At 46.5% G+C, this 15,153-nt stretch overlaps 2 protein-coding genes across 3 annotated transcripts in view; both read right to left on the bottom strand.

Annotated features, from left to right (window-relative positions):
* LOC137615452 (cell division cycle-associated protein 3-like) overlaps positions 1-15,153 on the bottom strand; it is a 310,532-nt gene that overhangs the window by 125,343 nt on the left and 170,036 nt on the right. The window lies entirely within an intron of this gene.
* LOC137615449 (COP9 signalosome complex subunit 7b-like) overlaps positions 1-15,153 on the bottom strand; it is a 47,347-nt gene that overhangs the window by 24,411 nt on the left and 7,783 nt on the right. The gene's annotated exons all lie outside the window — the stretch shown is intronic.

Genomic DNA, 15,153 nt, shown 5'->3' with positions numbered 1-15,153 from the left:
CTGTAAAGAACATGTTGCAGATTCGGATGTGAACCCAATGTTCTTGCTGAAGGCATGAACCTCACTGACTCTTTTAGCTGTTGCAAGGCAGACGAGAAAAAGAGTCTTGAGGGTAAGGTCCTTGAAGGAAGCTGACTGGAGAGGTTCGAACCTAGGAGACATAAGGAACCTTAAGACTACGTCTAGATTCCAGCCTGGAGTGGGTAAACGACGTTCTTTAGAAGTCTCAAAAGACTTAAGGATGTCTTGAAGGTCCTTGTTGGAAGAAAGGTCCAAACCTCTGTGGCGGAGAACTGAAGCCAACATACTTCTGTACCCTTTAATCGTAGGAGCCGAAAGGGATCTCTCATTCCTTAGATGTAATAGGAAGTCAGCTATTTGGGTTACAGAGGTATTGGTAGAGGAAACTGCATTGGCTCTACACCAGCTTCGGAAGACTTCCCACTTGGATTGGTAGACTCTACGAGTGGATACCCTCCTTGCTCTGGCAATCGCACTGGCTGCCTCCTTCGAAAAGCCTCTAGCTCTAGCGAATCTTTCGACAGTCTGAAGGCAGTCAGACGAAGAGCGTGGAGGTTTGGGTGCACCTTGTCTACGTGAGGTTGACGTAGAAGGTCCACTCTTAGAGGGAGAGTCCTGGGGACGTCGACCAGCCATTGTAGTACCTCTGTGAACCATTCTCTTGCAGGCCAAAGGGGAGCAACCAGCGTCAGCCGTGTCCCTTCGTGCGAGACGAACTTCTGAATGACTCTGTTGATGATCTTGAACGGTGGGAATGCGTAAAGGTCGAGATGGGACCAATTCAGCAGAAAAGCATCCACATGAACTGCTGCTGGGTCTGGAACTGGGGAACAGTACAAAGGAAGCCTCTTGGTCATGGAGGTGGCAAACAGATCTATCGTAGGCTGACCCCACAAGGTCCAAAGTCTGTTGCACACGCTCTTGTGAAGGGTCCATTCCGTGGGGATGACTTGATCTTTTCTGCTTAGGCGATCTGCTGAGACGTTCATGTTGCCCTGAATGAACCTCGTTACTAGAGTGAGGTTTAGACTTCTTGACCAAATGAGGAGGTCCCTTGCTATCTCGTACAGGTTCCTCGAATGGGTCCCTCCCTGCTTGGAGATGTAAGCCAAGGCTGTGGTGTTGTCGTTGTTCACCTCCACCACCTTGCCTAGCAGGAGGGACTTGAAGTTCATTAGGGCCATATGAACTGCCAGTAGCTCCTTGCAGTTGATGTGGAGCGTTTCCTGTTCCCTGTTCCACGTTCCCGAGCATTCCTGTCCGTTCAAGGTCGCGCCCCAGCCCGAGTCTGATGCATCCGAGAAGAGATGAAGATTGGGGGTCTGAATCGCTAACGATAGGCCCTCCTTGAGAAGGAGGTTGGTCTTCCACCACAAGAGAGTGGTCTTCATCTCTTTGGTGACAGGGATAGAGACTGCTTCGAGCGTCAAATCCTTGTCCCAATGAGCTGCTAGATGGAATTGGAGAGGGCGGAGGTGGAGTCTCCCTAACTCGACGAACAGGGCTAATGATGACAGGGTCCCTGTGAGACTCATCCACTGTCTCACCGAGCAACTGTTCCTCTTCAGCATGCTCAGGATGCAATCTAGGGCTTGGCTTATCCTTGGGGCCGATGGAAAAGCCCGAAAATCCTGACTCCGAATCTCCATTCCCAGGTAAACTATGGATTGGGAGGGAATGAGCTGGGACTTTTCTAAGTTGACTAACAGACCCAGTTCCTTGATCAAGTCTAAAGTCCAGTTGAGACTCTCCAGACAGCGACGACTCGTGGAGGCTCTCAACAGCCAGTCGTCTAAATAAAGGGAGGCTCTGATGTCCGATAAGTGGAGGAATTTTGCAATATTCCTCATCAGATGCGTAAACACCATAGGAGCTGTGCTTAGGCCAAAACACAGGGCTTGGAATTGGTACACAACCTTTCCAAAAACGAATCTCAGGAAAGGTTGGGAGTCTGGATGAATAGGAACGTGAAAGTAAGCGTCTTTCAGATCCAACGAGACCATCCAGTCCTCCTGCCTGACCGCTGCTAGGACCGACTTCGTCGTCTCCATAGTGAACGTCTGCTTGGTGACATAAGCATTGAGCGCGCTGACGTCCAGCACCGGTCTCCAACCTCCTGTCTTCTTGGCCACCAGAAAGAGACGGTTGTAGAAGCCCGGGGATTGATGGTCCCGGACTATAACCACTGCCTTCTTCTGTAACAGGAACGACACCTCCTGGTGCAACGCTAGCCTCTTGTCCTTTTCCTTGTAGTTGGGAGAGAGGTTGATGGGAGAAGTGGTCAGAGGGGGTTTGCGGCAGAATGGTATCCTGTAACCCTCCCTTAGCCACCTGACAGACTGGGCGTCTGCACCTCTCCTTTCCCAAGCTTGCCAGAAGGTCTTGAGTCTGGCTCCTACTGCAGTCTGGAGAGGAGGAGAGTCAGTGTTTGCCTTTTGAAGTCTTGGGACCTTTCCTAGACCTGCTCCTGGAAGAGTCTGGACGGGAGCTTCCTCGGCTGGGGGCTCTGCCACGAAAGGGCGGAATAAACCTTGTAGCAGGAGTATCAGCCACAGGGGTGCGGTAAGTCCTGGGAACTGAGGGAGCAACCTTAGTCTTACGAGCTGAAGAGGCCACAAGATCATGAGTGTCCTTCTGAATCAGGGCCGCAGACAAATCCTTGATAAGCTCTTCGGGAAACAAGAACTTAGAAAGCGGAGCAAAAAGGAGTTGAGACCTTTGACAAGGTGTGATGCTGGAAGAAAGAAACGTGCAAAGTTGCTCCCTTTTCTTAAGAACTCCTGACACAAACATTGAAGCAAGCTCGCCAGACCCATCCCGAATTGCTTTATCCATGCAGGACATTAAAAGCATGGCCGAGTCCTTGTCCGCAGGGGAGGTCTTCTTGCTCAGGGCCCCCAGGCACCAGTCAAGAAAATTGAACATCTCAAAGGCACGAAATACACCCTTTAGGAAGTGGTCTAAATCGGAGAAGGTCCAGCAAACCTTAGAGCGCCTCATTGCTGATCTACGAGGAGAGTCGACCAAACTTGAGAAGTCAGCCTGGGCAGAGGCAGGGACTCCCAAGCCTGGTTCCTCTCCTGTGGCATACCATACACCCGCCTTAGAAGTGAGCTTAGTAGGTGGGAACATAAAGGAAGTCTTCCCTAGTTGCTGTTTAGACTGCAACCACTCCCCTAATATTCTTAAAGCTCTCTTAGATGACCTAGCAAAGACGAGCTTAGTATAAGTTGACTTAACAGGTTGCATGCCCAGCGAACAACTCAGATGGAGGAGAGCGGGGGGTAGCAGAAACAAAATGGTCCGGGTATACCTCTCTGAAAAGAGCCAGGACCTTACGAAAGTCAATGGGTAGAGGAGAAGACTTGGGTTCTTCCACGTCTGATGAGGGATCCAGGTGCGCAGCTTCCTCCTCAGAAACCTCATCACCAGAGTGTAGCGAAGTGAGAGGTAATGTAACAGTGGTATGCTGAACAGCAGAATCTGAACAAGCGGGTGCATAAACGCTTGTGGTTTCATCCTCAAGTCTCTGTTGCTGAGTTAAAACCTGAGGTTCAGGCTGCAAAGACTGGTCAAGAAGAGTAGAGGAAGGTAGGCGCATGGGTTGAGGTGGCTGACTCCTAGCATGAGTTTCTTGTCTCAAGAGTTGCGCTTGCTGTAAGGGTTGCGGATGCGCAGTAGCAGGTTCCTGAGGAACGAGTTGAGGTTCCTGAGGTGTGAGCTGCGAGAGTTGAGGTAGCGGCTGCGCAGAACGCAGTTCTTGTCTCGCGAGTTGAGGTTCCTGAGGTGCTAGCCTAAGGAGTTGAGGCTCTCGCCTTGAGGAGGGTTGAGGTCGCTGCAGCGAGTGCTGAGGTGGCTGCCTCATGGATGGAAGAGGTTGTCGTACCTCAAGAGATTGTTGCCTCGCTGGTGGAACCGCAAGCGGAAGCGGAGGAAGTAAGGCATAAGACTCCTGCTCCCATTGCTGAGGTTGCCTTAAGGAAGGCGGAGGTTGCTGCACACCGCTGGTAACTGGCAACTCAGTACGCGGTAAGGTATCCTGAGGAACCTCAACTTCGTACGCCTGGCAGACTGGACTGCGGTGAGGCGGAGCGATCGCAGGAGGAGGTGTAACCTTCTCAGCCTGACACTCACGCATTAAGACCGCAAGCTGTGACTGCATGGACTGCAGCAAAGTCATCTTGGGGTCGACAGACGCTAAGGTCTGCTGAGGCAAAGCCTTAACAGAAGATGAGGTCTGTTGCGGCATCACCTTACCTCTCTTAGGAGGTGTGCAGTCACCTGATGACTGCGGAGAGTCAGAGCTAATCCAATGACTGCAACCAGGTTGTAGAACTCTTGAGGTCTGGACTTTGCGTTTGAGAGGTCTTGAGACCTGAGTCCAGCGTTTTCTCCCTGACATTTCTTCTGCAGACGAGTAAAAGACGGGCTCAATCGTCTGCGGGTGGGAGTGACGGTCTCTGTAAGACACGCCCGCAACCACCGAGGATACTTCTGTGCGCCGATCAAGGCCTGCCGAACCCTTTTGCCCTTCGACATTGCTTCTCCCCTGGGCTTGGGAGCTTGCAAGAGGTCCCGGACTGGGAGGACGACTGGCACGCACAGAAGTACCCTCACGCACCACACTGACACTGACACTAGCACTTGGCACCGCACTGACACTAGCACTTGGCACAGCACTGGCACTATCCCCTCCCACTGCACTTTTGACCTTAAGTTCTTTGACTTCTGCCATAAGAGACTTATGGTCACTAACCACCGATTCCACTTTGTCACCTAAAGCCTGAATGGCACGCAAAACATCGGACATATCAGGTTGAGCACAAATAGAAGGTTCGGGGGTAGCCACTACAGGGGGAGGAAAAGGTTGAGGATCATGAGGTGAGGAAAAAAGTGAAGAGCGAGAAGAACTCCTCCTAACTCTCTCTCTCTCTAACTTGGTTGAATATTTCAGGAATCGAACAAATTCAAGTTCCGAAAGTCCGGCGCATTCCTCACATCGATCTTCCAACTGACAGGGTCTTTCCCTACAGTCAGAACAAGCGGTGTGAGGATCAACCGAGGCCTTCGGAACACGCCTATTACAAGACCTACATCGTCTATGGGGTGGGGCTTGTGAAAGGTCAGACATCTTGAATCAAAGAGTTAGTCAAGGGGGATTCCAAATCAAGCAAAAAGATCGTTAACCATTAATCAAAACCAAATAAAAGCTATCTAAGCTAATTAGAAAAGTTTCCAGTATAGCGAAAGCTGAAATCTTAAAGAAATACTTCACCAAAAACCGTGAACAATACTCCAAAATCATAAGCGTATCCCAGAATGTCTTGCCGGAAGCACGACAGAGGAAAAAGTGAGGTGGTGTCAACAAGAAGTACTGCAGTACCTGGCCACAGGTGGCGCTGGTGAGTACACCCCCTTCTAGTATAGTGATAGCTGGCGTATCCCTCCCGTAGAATTCTGTCGGGCAACGGAGTTGACAGCTACATGATTATCGGGTAAGTTTAATATTGAAAATTTAATAGATAAAACGAAGGAAATAGTTAAATTATAGTTACGGTTATGTGGAATTGTCCGGATGGATATTGTCACCTTGACAATAGTCCGGCTGACAATTGTCCTAGAAGTGGTTATACCAGCTTTTGCCTGCATCTATTGTATTGCTGCTAATTTGGATGCAGCCAAAAGATTAAAAAATACAGTGGTATTTCATAAAATAACTTTAATCTGGGATATTAATTCAACAGCTAGCTGGTATAAGTACATTTCATATTCAATAGCCAAGACATAGTTAAAGGTTTTTCCATCCCCACAGAGTATTCCAGTACTTTAATTTACGGAGACAAATACATTAGTGCACTTTTAATTCATTTACAAATTGCAAAGAGTAAAAGCAAGCCATTAATCCTTAATTTTATCCAAAACTTGAAGTACTGTGGCAACTTGTAATACTGAGAAAAGTAAATAGATTAAAATTTCCTTTTTCATGAAGTCATCGTCTTGTAAACGACTTGAATCTATCAATATCCTAAGTAAAAATACAATGAAATAGATAGTATGTGAAATAAAATTATGAAAATAGAAATTAAATAAAACATCTAAAAATTACCTTAGGGCTCATAAGCGTAAGACTCCAAATATGAATATGAATAAACATACCTAGTCATCGGTGGATTTAGAAGACAGAACAAAATTCCTCTTTCAAATTTATTACTGTATTCTTAAAATTTATTTTTACTACTAACCCCTCAGTTTATGTAAATGAATTTGTTCATATATCACCCTGTAGTCAGAAGTATTCAGATAAGACGTACATACACATATTTACATATACTGTAAATTCCTACCCTAGCTAGACATCCTTCTATGGAGTTCTCCTAGTGGCAATACTGTAGTGGTAACCCAGTCTTTCCTGAATTGTTCATATGATACAAGAAGTGCTGGGCAGAGGCGCGGCCATATTCTACTATGTGACCTGATAATTTTACAATAAATATAAATATTTTACCAGTTTAACCTAATGCCATCACTTTGCACAAAGGTCAGTACCTATTTAGATGGCAAGGCCTCCCTGTTGAGAGAAATTTAAACCAGGATGCTGAGATAGGGGGCCTATATGTGAACAAGACAAAGTCAGAATATCATTGATAAATATATGAAACACATCAGCCTTGTAAAGATCTCATGCTAAAGGTGCTATGATCTTGAAGTTAACAGAATATGACCCAGACGAAGAAGAAGAGTGTTAAACTTGAAAGCCACCCCAATTATGGTGTGCAACTACTACCAAATTTCTATGTTATAGCTATTAAAAAAAATTAGATGTACAAAGATATCATTACCCTTATATAATGACATTGCATTCATCCAATTATGACAAATTTGAAAGTAATTTGTACTTTTCCTAACGACACAAACCTGTAGTCATTTATAGGGATTATACTTTCTGCAAAGCTGGAAGACTAGTCATAAGACTTTTAGCAAGGTGTAACTACCCTACCACTAGTTAGCAAGGGGGGGGGGGGGAGTAGGAGGGGTAGCTAGCTACCCATTCACACACACACATACCCCTGTGTTGTCTTGTCACTTTTTATTGCAGGCAGGACTTACCAGGGGACAGGTGACGGCAGACCAATTTGTATAAATAGCTACAGGTTTGTATCGTTAAGAAATATAAAAATTACTTTCAAATTTATAATTTGCTTCAATACTGAATACAAACCCTCATTTATAGGGATTGACTCACCTTAAGAGGTGGAAGTCCAAACCAACTGGCTGGTATTTGACCTGGAGTTTTCCCGTACGTGTTACGCACACAACAGGGAGTAACCCTGAAACCTCGCTAAAAAAATCTGTGCAATGAACGGTTAGCGGCCTGAGCTATCTGTGATTTTAGCTGTGTGACTAGTCAAGATAAGAATTCTCAGAAACATACGCCGACACCAACACAGCAATACTCATACTGCAATGATAAAAGAATGTTTATATACAGTATGTATGAACATTACATGAATGTTTAAATATGTATAAAAACACAAGTACTGTAAATCATAGAAAATTCGAAGTCCAGTAGAAAAAAAAAATTGGGTGGAGAAAGAGATGAACATCTACTGTCACCGAGACAAAAGTAAAACGTGACGAGACAATACAGGTGTGTGTGTGTGTGTGTGTGCTAACAACCCCACCCCACTAACAAGCGGTAAGGTTGTTACACCTCACTAAAAGTTTCATGGTTAGTTTTTCAGCTTCGCCGAAAGTATAATCACTATAAATAGCGAGAATTTGTATTTAGTGTCGGAGCAAAGGAAAAATTGAAGCTACATTGCACAAAATTACAGAAAATACTACCGAACATTTGGAATTTTGAAACTTCATTAAAGATTCAGATGTCTTCAGTAGTATTTTCATGACTTTTTTGTGCAAAATATATCAAAAATTTTCATATTTATTCTTTATGTATCAGCAAGCTGTACTTCTAGCTGAAGAAAAAAACATGCGCAGTATGCTATATTCGTACAGTACACAATATACGGTGTTACTCGCTTGAGGAATACACAAAAATGACTTAATTACACCAATATCACCAGGAGCACTGCCTAGCTAGGTAAGGGTTGTGTTTTTTCTCTTCTTGGGTGTCCTTGAGTTGCTGACTGCAGGATTAGGCATTATCAAAGTGATGAGTCTGTATTTAACATATTTAGTGAATTCCGCAACAATTTCCTTATCTTTTGCTGCAAGCAATATGTAAAAAATGTGAGTATGCTTTTCTCAATAATCAATTAAAAACAGAGACTGTGAGTACATTATTTTGATTATAGTAATAAAGGTTGTAGCACTTTGCTAAAACATCAGCAGAGGCAAAACATTGGAACAAAGTATGCAAACACTATTAGATAATGATTAAAATCCAATTTCTAAATTTCCCAGTATGAAAAGGAAAGTTTTGGATAAACATGATATTTTAATTATAAAATAAATTTTTGAATATACTTACCCGGTGAATATATATAGCTGCAACTCTGTTGCTCGACAGACAAAAAACAGTAAAAACTCGCCAGCGATCGCTATACAGGTTGCGGGTGTGCCCACCAGCGCCAACTGTCGGTCAGATACCATACTCGATGTAAACAAAGACTCAATTTCTTCTCATCCCACTGCGTCTCTATTGGGGAGGAAGGGAGGGTCGTTTAATTTATATATTCACCGGGTAAGTATATTCAAAAATTTATTTTATAATTAAAATATCATTTTTAAATATTTAACTTAGCCGGTGAATATATATAGCTGATTCACACCCAGGGTGGTGGGTAGAGACCAGTTAAATATGTTTACATCGTATAAGCTAAGAGTTTTTATTTCATTTTGGAAGTTATCAATATAACAAAAACAAAATAAATAGGTACCTGGTAAGGAAGTCGACTTAGACGATTACTCTGCCTTGTAAGTACGTCTTCCTTACGGAGCCTCGCGATCCTCTTAGGATGCTGACAGACCCCTAGGAGCTGAAGTATCAAGGGCTGCAACCCATACAACAGGACCTCATCAAACCCCTAATCTGGGCGCTCTCAAGAAATGACTTTGACCACCCGCCAAATCAACCAGGATGCGAAAGGCTTCTTAGCCTTCCGGACAACCCATAAAAAACAACATTAAAAACATTTCAAGAGACAGATTAAAAGGATATGGAATTAGGGAATTGTAGTGGTTGAGCCCTCACCCACTACTGCACTCGCTGCTACGAATGGTCCCAGTGTGTAGCAGTTCTCGTAAAGAGACTGGACATCTTTCAAGTAAAATGACGCGAACACTGACTTGCTTCTCCAATAGGTTGCGTCCATTATACTTTGCAGAGATCTATTTTGCTTAAAGGCCACGGAAGTTGCTACAGCTCTAACTTCGTGCGTCTTCACCTTAAGCAAAGCTTGGTCTTCCTCACTCAGATGTGAATGAGCTTCTCGTATTAACAATCTGATAAAGTATGACAAAGCATTCTTTGACATAGGCAAGGATGGTTTCTTAACTGAACACCATAAAGCTTCAGATTGGCCTCGTAAAGGTTTAGTACGATCTAAATAGAACTTAAGAGCTCTAACAGGGCATAAGACTCTTTCTAGTTCATTGCCTACGATCTCCGATAAGCTGGGAATATCGAAAGATTTAGGCCAAGGCCGAGAAGGTAGCTCATTTTTGGCTAGAAAACCAAGTTGCAGCGAACAAGTAGCTTTTTCCGACGAAAATCCGATGTTCTTGCTGAAGGCATGAATCTCACTGACTCTTTTAGCCGAGGCTAAGCATACCAGGAAAAGAGTCTTAAGAGTGAGATCTTTCAGGGAGGCTGACTGTAAAGGCTCAAACCTGTCTGACATGAGGAATCTTAGTACCACGTCTAAATTCCACCCAGGAGTAGCCAAACGACGCTCCTTAGTGGTCTCAAAAGACTTAAGGAGGTCTTGCAGATCTTTATTGTTGGAAAGATCTAAGCCTCTATGCCGGAAGACCGATGCCAACATGCTTCTGTAGCCCTTGATAGTGGGAGCTGAAAGGGATCGTCCTTTTCTCAGGTATAAGAGAAAATCAGCTATTTGGGCTACAGAGGTACTGGTCGAGGATACAGAAACTGACTTGCACCAGTCTCGGAAGACTTCCACTTCGACGGAAGACTTCCCACTTCGATTGGTAGACTCTAATGGTAGACGCTCTCCTTGCTCTAGCAATCGCACTGGCTGCCTCCTTCGAAAAGCCTCTAGCTCTCGAGAGTCTTTCGATAGTCTGAAGGCAGTCAGACGAAGAGCGTGGAGGCTTTGGTGTACCTTCTTTACGTGTGGCTGACGTAGAAGGTCTACTCTTAGAGGAAGACTTCTGGGAACGTCTACTAACCATCGAAGTACCTCGGTGAACCATTCTCTCGCGGGCCAGAGGGGAGCAACTAACGTCAACCTTGTCCCTTCGTGAGAGGCGAACTTCTGCAATACCTTGTTGACAATCTTGAACGGTGGGAATGCGTAGAGATCCAGATGTGACCAATCTAGGAGGAAGGCATCTATATGTATTGCTGCTGGGTCCGGGACTGGGGAGCAATAGATTGGAAGCCTCTTGGTCAGCGAGGTTGCAAAGAGATCTATGGTTGGTTGACCCCAAGTGGCCCAAAGTCTCTTGCACACATCCTTGTGGAGGGTCCATTTGGTTGGAATTACTTGCCCTTTCCGACTGAGACAATCTGCTATGACGTTCAAGTCGCCCTGGATGAACCTCGTTACTAGGGAGATGTCTCGACCTTTTGACCAGATGAGCAGGTCCCTTGCGATCTCGTACAACGTCAGTGAGTGGGTACCTCCTTGTTTGGAGATGTACGCTAAGGCCGTGGTGTTGTCCGAGTTTACTTCCACCACTTTGCCTCGAAGGAGATACTCGAAGCTTTTCAAGGCCAGATGAACTGCCAACAGCTCCTTGCAGTTGATATGCATGCTCCTCTGACTCGAGTTCCACAGACCTGAGCATTCCCGACCGTCCAGCGTCGCGCCCCAGCCCAAGTCCGATGCGTCCGAGAAAAGAACGTGGTTGGGTATCTGAACAGCCAGGGGAAGACCCTCTCTTAGGTTGATATTGTCCTTCCACCAAGTCAGACAAGACTTTATCTTTCCGGAAATCGGGATCGAGACCGCCTCTAGCGTCTTGTCCTTTATCCAGTGAAAAGCCAGATGGAATTGAAGAGGACGGAGGTGTAGTCTTCCTAGAGATACAAATTGCTCCAGGGATGACAGCGTCCCTACCAGACTCATCCACAGCCTGACTGAGCAGCGTTCTTTCTTCAGCATCTTCTGGATGGATAGCAGGGCTTGATCTATTCTGGGGGCCGACGGAAAAGCCCGAAAAGCTTGACTGTGAATCTCCATCCCTAAATACAGAATAGTTTGGGATGGGACCAGCTGCGACTTTTCCAAATTGACTAGGAGTCCCAATTCCTTGGTCAGATCTAGAGTCCACTTGAGATCCTTCAGACAGCGACGACTGGAAGAGGCTCTGAGAAGCCAGTCGTCCAAATAAAGGGAGGCTCGGATGTCCGATAAGTGGAGGAATTTGGCCACATTCCTCATCAGCCTCGTAAATACGAGAGGAGCTGTGCTTAGGCCAAAGCACAGGGCCCGAAACTGGTAAACCACATCTTCGAAGACGAATCTCAGAAAAGGTTGGGAGTCTGAGTGAATGGGGATGTGGAAGTAGGCGTCCCTTAGGTCTAGCGAGACCATCCAGTCTTCCTTTCTGACCGCTGCTAAGACTGACTTTGTGGTCTCCATGGTGAACTTCGTCTTTGTGACAAAGACATTCAGAGCACTGACGTCTAGCACCGGTCTCCAACCTCCTGTCTTCTTTGATACTAGGAAGAGACGGTTGTAAAATCCCGGTGATCGAAGGTCCGAGACTTTGACCACCGCTCCCTTCTCTAGCAAAAGAGACACTTCCAGTTTCAGGGCTTGTCTCTTCTCTTCCTCTCTGTACCTGGGAGAGAGATCGATGGGGGACGTCGCTAGAGGGGGTTTGCGTACAAAAGGGATTTTGTACCCCTCTCTGAGTAACTTCACAGATTGTTGATCTGCACCTCTCTTCTCCCAGGCTTGCCAGAAGTTCTTGAGTCTGGCTCCTACTGCTGTCTGAAGTTGCGGGCAGTCAGACTCTGCCCTTAGAGGACTTGGATCCTTTCCTCTTCCCTCGCTTCCCTTCGGCACGAGCACCTCCTCTGCTGGAGGCTCTGCCACGAAAGGGCGGAATAAAGCGAGACGCTGGAGTGTCTATCCTCGGTTTAGCAGACAATGTAGGCAAAGGGGGAGCTTTGCGAGCCGAGGACGCAACTAGATCGTGGGTGTCCTTCTGAACTAAAGATAAGGAAATTTCCTATACCAAAACTTCAGGAAACAGGTACTTGGAAAGGGGAGCAAAGAGTAGCTCAGATCTTTGGCATGGCTTCACTCCAGCAGACAGGAAAGAACAGAGAGACTCTCGCTTCTTCAGGACTCCGGACGTGAATGAGGCGGCTAGCTCGTTGGACCCATCACGGACGGCCTTGTCCATGCAGGACATAATGAGCAAGGAAACATCCTTATCTGCAGAAGAGATTTTCCTGCTCAGGGCTCCTAAGCACCAGTCTAGGAAGTTAAAGACTTCGAAAGCCCTAAATATCCCTTTAAGAAGGTGGTCCAGGTCCGATGGTGACCAACAAATCTTCGAGCGTCTCATGGCAAGGCGGCGGGGAGAGTCTACAAGACTTGAGAAGTCGCCCTGGGCAGAGGCAGGAACTCCCAAGCCGAGAACTTCTCCCGTGGCATACCAGACGCTCGATCTAGAAGAGAGTTTAGATGGGGGAAAGGCAAATGCTGTCTTCCCTAAACTATTCTTAGACTCTAACCAGTCTCCCAACAGCCGCAAAGCTCTCTTGGATGAGCGAGAGAGAACGAGTTTAGTAAAGGCAGGTGCGGTAGCAGGCACGCCTAATACAAACTCTGACGGCGGCGAACGAGGAGCCACAGAAACAAAGTGGTCAGGGAACAACTCCTTAAATACAGCCATGACTTTTCTAAAGTCCAATGATGGTTGAGTTGCCTTAGGCTCGTCAAGTTCTGAAGGTTGATCCTCTTGTGGTTCAGCAACGTCCTCATCTGATAGTTCCTCATCCGAAAACTGATGAGGAAACGGCAACGGAGTGGGCAACGTTTGGCTCGCTGAGTCCGGTCGCACTGGTGCATGCGTGACGGAGCCGGACGCAGCGTCATGGAACTGCTGCACAGTCTGTGAACTGTCAACAACCATGGGTGCGCGAGGACGCACAGCGTCAACCCGAGACTGTTTAGACCGTCTGGGTTGTGCAGTCAACACCATACCGGGTTGCGGAGGTTGACGCACCGCGTCAAAACAAGTCACCTCTGATGGTTGCTGAACGTCCTGAACGTCAACAACCACCTCCGTGCGTCGCCTAACGTCAACGTGCGGCTGGCAACCCACACTGGGTCGCATCGGTGGAGGTACCACCCCAACTGGTAGACGCGAGAAAGTTACCTCAGCGTCAACAGGACGCACAACAGACCGCTTGGATGGTTGTTGGCCAGAAGGTTCAGCAGCAACCTTCTCCGCATTAAAGTCCTCCATCAAGGACGCAAGCTTGGACTGCATGTCCTGCAGCAACACCCATTTAGGGTCTACGGCAGCAGGTGCGGCAACAGACGGGGTGAGCGACTGAGGCGGTACCGCTTTGCCTCTCTTAGGCGGCGAGCAGTCATCAGATGACGGCAACGAGTCCGAACTGACCCAGTGGCTACAACCGGGACGTTGGACTTGTCCTGAAGGGACCGACTTACGTTTCAAAGGTCGTGAGACCTTGGTCCAAGGTTTCTTACGAGAAACACCTTCGGACGACGAGGGAAAAACGGGCTCTCTCGTCTTACGTAGGTAGGGGCGATCTTGGGGAGATACGCCTGATACCATGGAGGGAACGTCTGTTCGCTGATCAAGGCCTCTCGAACCCATGCGTCGTACGACATTGCTTCTCCCCTGGGCTTAGGAGCTTGCAAGAGGTCCCGGACTAGGAGGACGACAGGCACGAACAGACGAACCCTCAAGCGCAACACTGTTCACAACACTTTGAGAAACACTAGGCACTTTATCACTTCCCGCGGCACTTTGGCACTTTAGTTCCTTAACATCCGCCATGAGTTGATTGCGGTCACTTGCAAGGGACTCAACTCTCTCCCCCAAGGCATGGATAGCACGCATCATGTCAGCCATCGATGGTTCCTGAGTGCTAGGAGGGGGGTTAGGAACAACCACTACAGGGGAAGGATTAGGTTGAGGGGCATGAGGAGAGGAAAAATCTACCGACCTAGAAGAACTTCTCCTTACCCTATCTCTCTCTAGTCTGCGTGTATACTTCTCAAATTCGATAAAATCGAATTCCGAAAGGCCCACGCATTCCTCACACCGATCTTCCAATTGACAGGTTTTACCCCGACAATTGCAACAAACAGTGTGAGGGTCGAGAGAAGCCTTTGGAAGACGCCTATGACAGTCCCTAGCATTGCATTTTCTGAACTTGGGAACTTGTGAAAGGTCAGCCATTTTGAATTGGTCAAGGGAAAATTCCAAAAAACGATCTAAGTCATCAACAATGAATCCGATACAAAAAAGAGTTCAAGGATTTATTTGAAGAAAAACCCTGCACTGCGAAAGCTCAAAACCAAATTAAAGTACTTCACCAAATATGATGGGAAAAACTCCAGGTTTCAACAGCGAGTAAAGTACGTCTTGTCGACACGTCGACAGAGAAGAAATTGAGTCTTTGTTTACATCGAGTATGGTATCTGACCGACAGTTGGCGCTGGTGGGCACACCCGCAACCTGTATAGCGATCGCTGGCGAGTTTTTACTGTTTTTTGTCTGTCGAGCAACAGAGTTGCAGCTATATATATTCACCGGCTAAGTTAAATATTTAAAAAGTAATCTACAAACTAAACAAACAAATATAAATCACTTGCACTGGCAATCACAAATAAATAACAGGTACCAATTGTTATTTCTTACAATAGTGGAAATTTAGGCTTTCCTCAAATAAGGAGAAGTAGGGATTTGAGTATGGCTGAGAAGCAATAT

Source organism: Palaemon carinicauda, chromosome 21 (assembly GCF_036898095.1).
Source record: "Palaemon carinicauda isolate YSFRI2023 chromosome 21, ASM3689809v2, whole genome shotgun sequence".
In the NCBI taxonomy this organism is placed as follows: Eukaryota; Metazoa; Arthropoda; class Malacostraca; order Decapoda; family Palaemonidae; genus Palaemon; species Palaemon carinicauda.
The sequence above is the reverse complement of the archived record's forward strand: the minus strand, read 5'-3'. Positions and strand labels throughout refer to the sequence as shown.